This window comes from Gavialis gangeticus, unplaced genomic scaffold (assembly GCF_001723915.1).
Source record: "Gavialis gangeticus isolate Ggan-Ray unplaced genomic scaffold, GavGan_comp1, whole genome shotgun sequence".
Classification (NCBI taxonomy): domain Eukaryota; kingdom Metazoa; phylum Chordata; order Crocodylia; family Gavialidae; genus Gavialis; species Gavialis gangeticus.
In genome coordinates, this window is record NW_017729009.1 from 14,467,499 (window position 1) to 14,473,447 (window position 5,949).

Here is a 5,949-nt window from a genome sequence, read left to right on the forward strand (position 1 = left end):
TGTTCCAGTGTTTTACTACCCTCCTCATGAGAAAATTCTTCTTAACATCTAACCTCAGCTCCCCTTGCTGCAACTTGACACTGTTGCTCCTTGCCCTGTCATCTGCCCCCACTGAGATCAGTCCAGCTCCGTCCTCTTTTGAACCCCCTGCCAGGTAATTGAAGGCTGCTATTAAATCCCACCTCAGTCTTGTCTTCTCCAGACTAAATAAGCCCAGTTCTTTCAGCTTCTCCTCACAAGTCGTGTGCCTGTAACAGAGAGCCTGGGGCCTGTCCCATTAGTGCCCAAGGGGCATGCAGTCACCTTGAGCCCTGCTGAGGCAGGCTCAAGGATTGAAGTGACTATTGAGCCCCAAGCAGGCAGCACTACATTAAGGCCACATGGACAGACAGGGGCCAGGGGCCTGGTGCCCAAGAGCGGTGCAGCAAGACAAGGGCCAGGGCCCCGGTGCTGGAGAGGGGTGCAGCAAGACAAGGGCCAGGGGCCCAATGATCAGAAGGGAAAAACGTGGGCTAGTGCCTCAAAACCAGGTCTGATACAGTGGGCCCAGGCTAAGAAGCCTAGATACAGTAAAAGTGCAGGGGGCCAAGGAGGCTGATGCCCCACAGAGTGACTACGGTAACACTCGCAAGGTCTGGGGCGTGGTGTAGGGGAGGATTTGGGGTCATGCAATTAACCCGTAAGGCTTGAGGTGCCCTGTAGCAGAAAAGTTATAGAGTGAAGCTCAGCAAGGGACCTGAAGCCCAGTGAGGGGCCTGGGGAATAGTGAGAACCAGTGGGGTACCAGGGAACCCTAGTGGGGGTTCAGTTAGACTGGGGCTATGCAGAGGCCCTTGGGCGGCTTCCCTATTTTTTACATTTCCATCCAGGTGTGGCAAGCGAGATGAGAAGGTACTGTAGGGATGGAGCAGGGCGCGGTCACAGAGCCACCAAGGCATGTCATGGATATCTCTGGGACCCCAACCTTGCTACAGTCCCCCAGTCCCCTTATCACTTCCATTGCTCCCTGCTGAACTCTCTCCAACTTGTCCACATCCCTTCTGTAGTGGGGGGGGGCCCAAAACTGAACACAGGAGTCCAGATGTGGTCTCCACCAGTGCTGAATATGGAGGAATAATCCGCTTCCCTTGCCCTGTAGGCAACACTTGTACCAAGGCAGCTCAGTCTGCCATTAGCCTTCTTGGCAATTACAGCACACTGTTAGCTCATACTCAAGCCGTACCCAAGCTGTAATCCCCTTGATTTGGGCTGGTCTTGTCATCTATATGTTTCCAAAAATTTGTATTCAGTGTTCCTACAAGAAGGACATGTCAGGATGTATCTCAGGATACTTTCTGTCAGGATGCATCTCAGAGCCATGGACAAGCCTGGGTTTGGGTTACAGTCAACCCAACCACTTGCATGTTTGGTACTGAATTAGGCAGTCTAAAATTTGCAGGTCCAGTCTGGAAATGTTCTTTTCTTGAATATATCCCGTACAGCCCATCAGCAACTTCAGCTCGTAAGCTTTTGTCTGAACTCAAGGGTGATGTTTTCTCCCAGTGGAGGTCTTTACAGTCAACAAACTTACTTTATTCTCTTAATGTTTCTTCATGGATAATTACTGCCATGTAAATCCCATGTCACACTGAGCATAGTTCTCAACCCTGCCAAGATCACACTCAACGCAGCAGAAACGAGTTTAAGTCATCTTTTAAACCTTCCTCTGATCCTCCAGCTGGTGAAGCCCAAACAGGGCTGGAACAGTTGCACAGCCCTCTTTTTGGCTGCTAAAGGGAACTGAATTCATCTTTTGCTCCAGTCCCCTTTAGCAATGTAGCAGCCACCCTTTGAATAATAAACACTAAATGTCCACTGTTGTTGGCCTCCAGAATTGCCATTTGCAGAACAATATTAAAGCCTGCAGGGGAGATTAGATAATTATAATGACATTTCTTCTGTTCCAGGTTCAGTGACTGTGGCCAAAGGAAAAGCCAGTATGTTCTGCTCTTTTGGCTTTCCTTGAACAGTTCAGTTTAAATATAGTACACTTGACTTTAATTATACAACAATCACTGTAACTGGCTCTTGGCATCAGTAGTATTTATCTGTTCCAAGTAATCCACAGGGCGGTGAGACACATGCACTTGTTATTTTACCTGCTTTAATTCTTTGTTTCCACTTGGTTTTAAAGCGAGCCAAAGAGAAGAGGGATTCACAAAACTCTCTTTGTGCCCCCCATCCAGATCCCAGTCAAGTCCACGGGAGATTTTCCATTGAACTCAACAGCTGCTGATTCAGTCCCTATGCTACCATCTCTGTGCTTTAGAAGAGCCTTCTGTTTAACATCTGGGGGAGGAAGCCAGTATGTTGCTACATGGTAAAACAAACAAGGTTTTTGTTGAAATCTATAGGTTCTGTCCTCCTACTCCTTGATTATCCTCTCCCATTAGTTTTCCACCCAGTGTAACTTAGTTGATTTCCATAATATTTGCACTTCAATAAGTGAGAGGAGAAACAGAGCCAAAAAAAGCACAAAACTTGGATTCATTAATTAATCCCTTTTTTCTGTTCTAGAAAACAGCTCTCAAGTCCAAAGTAAAGTTGGTCTCCTCCTGAGTTAATTGCAAAGTCATCTGCATCTCCAGCTTGCCTGTCTCATTGTCTCCAGAAAATTAAAAGGACATCACTGAAATGAAGCTCAAACACCAGCTCTTGTGGCTGAAACAAAAGCGGCATCCCTCCGTCTGAGGTTCTCAGGTTACCAGAGGGTAGAAGAGGATGCAGTTCTTGGTATTAGGATCAGACAGGAAGGCGTTTTCACCCAGCCCATCACACTGGAGTGAGTAGGACATAAAGACTCATCTTCTACACGGATTATAGGCATTTGAAAGAAACCTCCGGGAAGCTTGTTCAGAGTGAATAGCCAGAATAGTACAGAAGGAACCAGAAGATGAAGATGCTATACCCATATCTACAGTCTCCAAGGACCCAAGCCCAGGATGTTGTATCATTAGTAATCATCAGCTAACATATTCCTACTGAAAACAGCCGTCCTTTTGCACAAGGACAAACTGTGGTCCTTCCTTTCCTTTACCGAATGGAACGAGTTTTGGTCCTGGGATTTTTGGCTTCCCGTTTTTTTATCTATATCCACGCCTCTTCTCAGAGGAGTTTGCCAGTTGCTGTATCCTGAACATAGCATCAATTATTTCTCTGGTGTTATCTGAGTTTCATTCCTTCAAGATTTGCATGACTTCACAAAAGGCTGTTTTCATTCCTGAGAGAGGGAGCAAGCTCCAAATGCCTCTCTGTCTGCGGGATGCTAACCGCCTGTTAGTGATGTTATGATATACGCAATGATATATAATATGATACTATATCAGAGAATGGCAAAAAATTTGGGCTGGAAGGGATCTCAGGTGGTCACATCTAGTCCAACCCCCTGCTCCAAGCTGGACCCGCCCCAACTACATCATCCCAGGCAAGGTTTTGTCTACCTGGGACTTAAAAACCTCCAAGGATGGAGACTCCACCACCTCTCTGGGTACCTGTTCCAGTGTTTTACTACCCTCCTAGTGAGAAATTTCTTCCTAATATCCACCCTCACCTTCTCTTGCTGCAACTTGAGCCCATTGCTCCTTGTCCTGTCGTCTGCCCCCACTGAGAACAGTCCAGCTCCATCCTTTTTGCAACCCCCCTGCAGGGAGTTGAAGGCTGCTATTCAATCCCCTCTCAGTCTCCAGATTAAATAAGCCCATTTCCCCCAGCCCCACAAGTTGTGTGCTCCATCCTCCTAACCATTTTCCTTGCCCTCCACTGGCCTCTCTCCAATTTGTCCACATCCTTTCTGCAGTGGGGGGCCCAAAACGGGAACTTTGTTCGGGACCCGAGTGATGATTTTGGGATTCTTCTGCCCGCTCAGCCCCAGCTGGAGGTAGAAGAAAGACCACCTTCCCCTGCTCAGCCCCAGAGGATGGCACAAAGGGCCAGGCCCACCCAACATGCCAGCGAGCCTCATTACACAAACATCCCCAAATCCCTTTCTGCATCACGCCACCTGCTCTACTTCTGCCACATCTCCCTGCCCCCTCGCAGCGACGCACAGCCTCACTCGGGCCCCTCCTGCTGTCCCTTATTGCTGCCTGCTGCCGTTCCCTTTCATTTATGAGCTATTTGCAAGTCTTATGCTCTCCGTCGTGTCGGCTGCAACTGGGGCTCAGCTGCCCCGGGGGCTGTCCGTTTTCTTTGGAGCACACATTAGCACATTTGCCGAGAATGTGGTCTGCATTTGCAAGCACAAACAGGAAAGCGATGTGCTGGGGGCACTCTGAATGCAGAGCGAGTGCTCAAGTAGTCATGAGCATGATTTTTCTGGACCGTTTCTTCCCAAAATAAGCCCCTGGTTTGCACATGCAATTGAGTGCATTTGAGGAGGTGCCCATTGGGAAGAGATGTATTGGCAACTGTGGGGTTTTTGTTTCTTCCTAGACCTATTTATGACAAAAGTTGTCAGATGATTCCAGCAGCGGCAGGCCTGATTCCCACCTCACCTGGCTGCACGTGGGGGATAACGCAGCCCAAAATCAGAACGAAGAGCTGTGCTGACAGGCCCCATGCTACAGGCCCATTCATGCACTGTGGAGGTTAACGGGAACTTTGTATCGAGACTTTAAAAAACAAAAAATAAAGCAGGATCCAACCCCTTGTGCTAATGCTCCCACTGCAGAACAGGCAGCGAGTCCTTCCCTAGCCGTTTCAGCTCCGGTTTAGCTCTTTGCAACGAGTAACTCAAAGACCCCGTCACAGCAAAGTTGCCCTCTGTCACCATCATTGTTTTATTCAAGCTGGTGCTGATAAGAGGAAAGCAAGGCATGTAATGAGCGGGTGAGCAAAGCCAGCACCCAGGACATCGCAGCTGCCAGGAGCATCAGGTTTGCAGTCCTGTTTCGCAGACCTCTGTCTACTGAGCAAAGGGGACCGAGTTCAGCTCAAGCCAGTCCTGATCTTCCTGCTCCTTCTAACGAAGCCTTCCAGCCCCCTGCAAAACTCTTCTCGACCCAGGCTGCCACTCCTAACAACCCTCTGCTTTCCCACTGTGATCACATCCATCTCCTCTCCCCATGCAAGCACAGCCTGCTCCTTTTACCACTCAGCAGCAGGCTTGCATCACATCCAGGAGCCTCAGCACCCTCTCCTGGCAGGCAGCTGGGGCTGAGTCTCAGCCCTAGGAGGAGCCAGCCCTGTGCCACCCACACCGCAATAAGATGTGAGATTAGCTCTCTGCAAGCACTCTTGAATGCTAATGAAATTCAGGGCCAGTTCTGCCTCCTGCAGAATATTGCAGCTTGTGGCTGGTTCCTTAGGTGGGTGACAGCCCCTCTCTGCCCCTCCAGTCATGCAGGGGAGTTGTGCTAACCCACCTACAGATGCCCAGCAAAGAATTACCTTGGTGGAGGGGAACTCTTAGTACTGCAGCTAGGCCCGTGTCCTACCCTCTGTGCAAAGGAAGGGATTGCTTGGTACCAGACCAGCCCCAGTAATCAGGAAACAGTGCATCGTCTGCATGGAGACAATCCTGCATCTACCAGCAACCGATAGCCCCAAGCATCCAGCTGCAGCACGCCATGCAGAGCATGCTGGCCACTTCTGTGCACCGGCTCCGGTTCTGTCCGACTGCAGAGCCGGTAGCTAGTAGTCATTATAAAAGCACACCCTGGCTCCTGCATTCAAAAGAGTTTCCAGTCCGTGAATCCGGTGGGTGGAAGGATTGCTTGTCCCCCCTTGCTTATGGGAATTGGTTCATGTTCAGACTCACTCAGAAATCCCCAGCCATCATTTCCGGTGACTTAAAAGAAATTGAGTTTGGACACCTCTGTTTTGTCTCCTGATTTGGCTGAAATGGAAAATTGCCTTCTCATTTTGCTTGTGCTGCCTTTTTATTTTTATTTTTTTTGGGGGAAGGTGGCA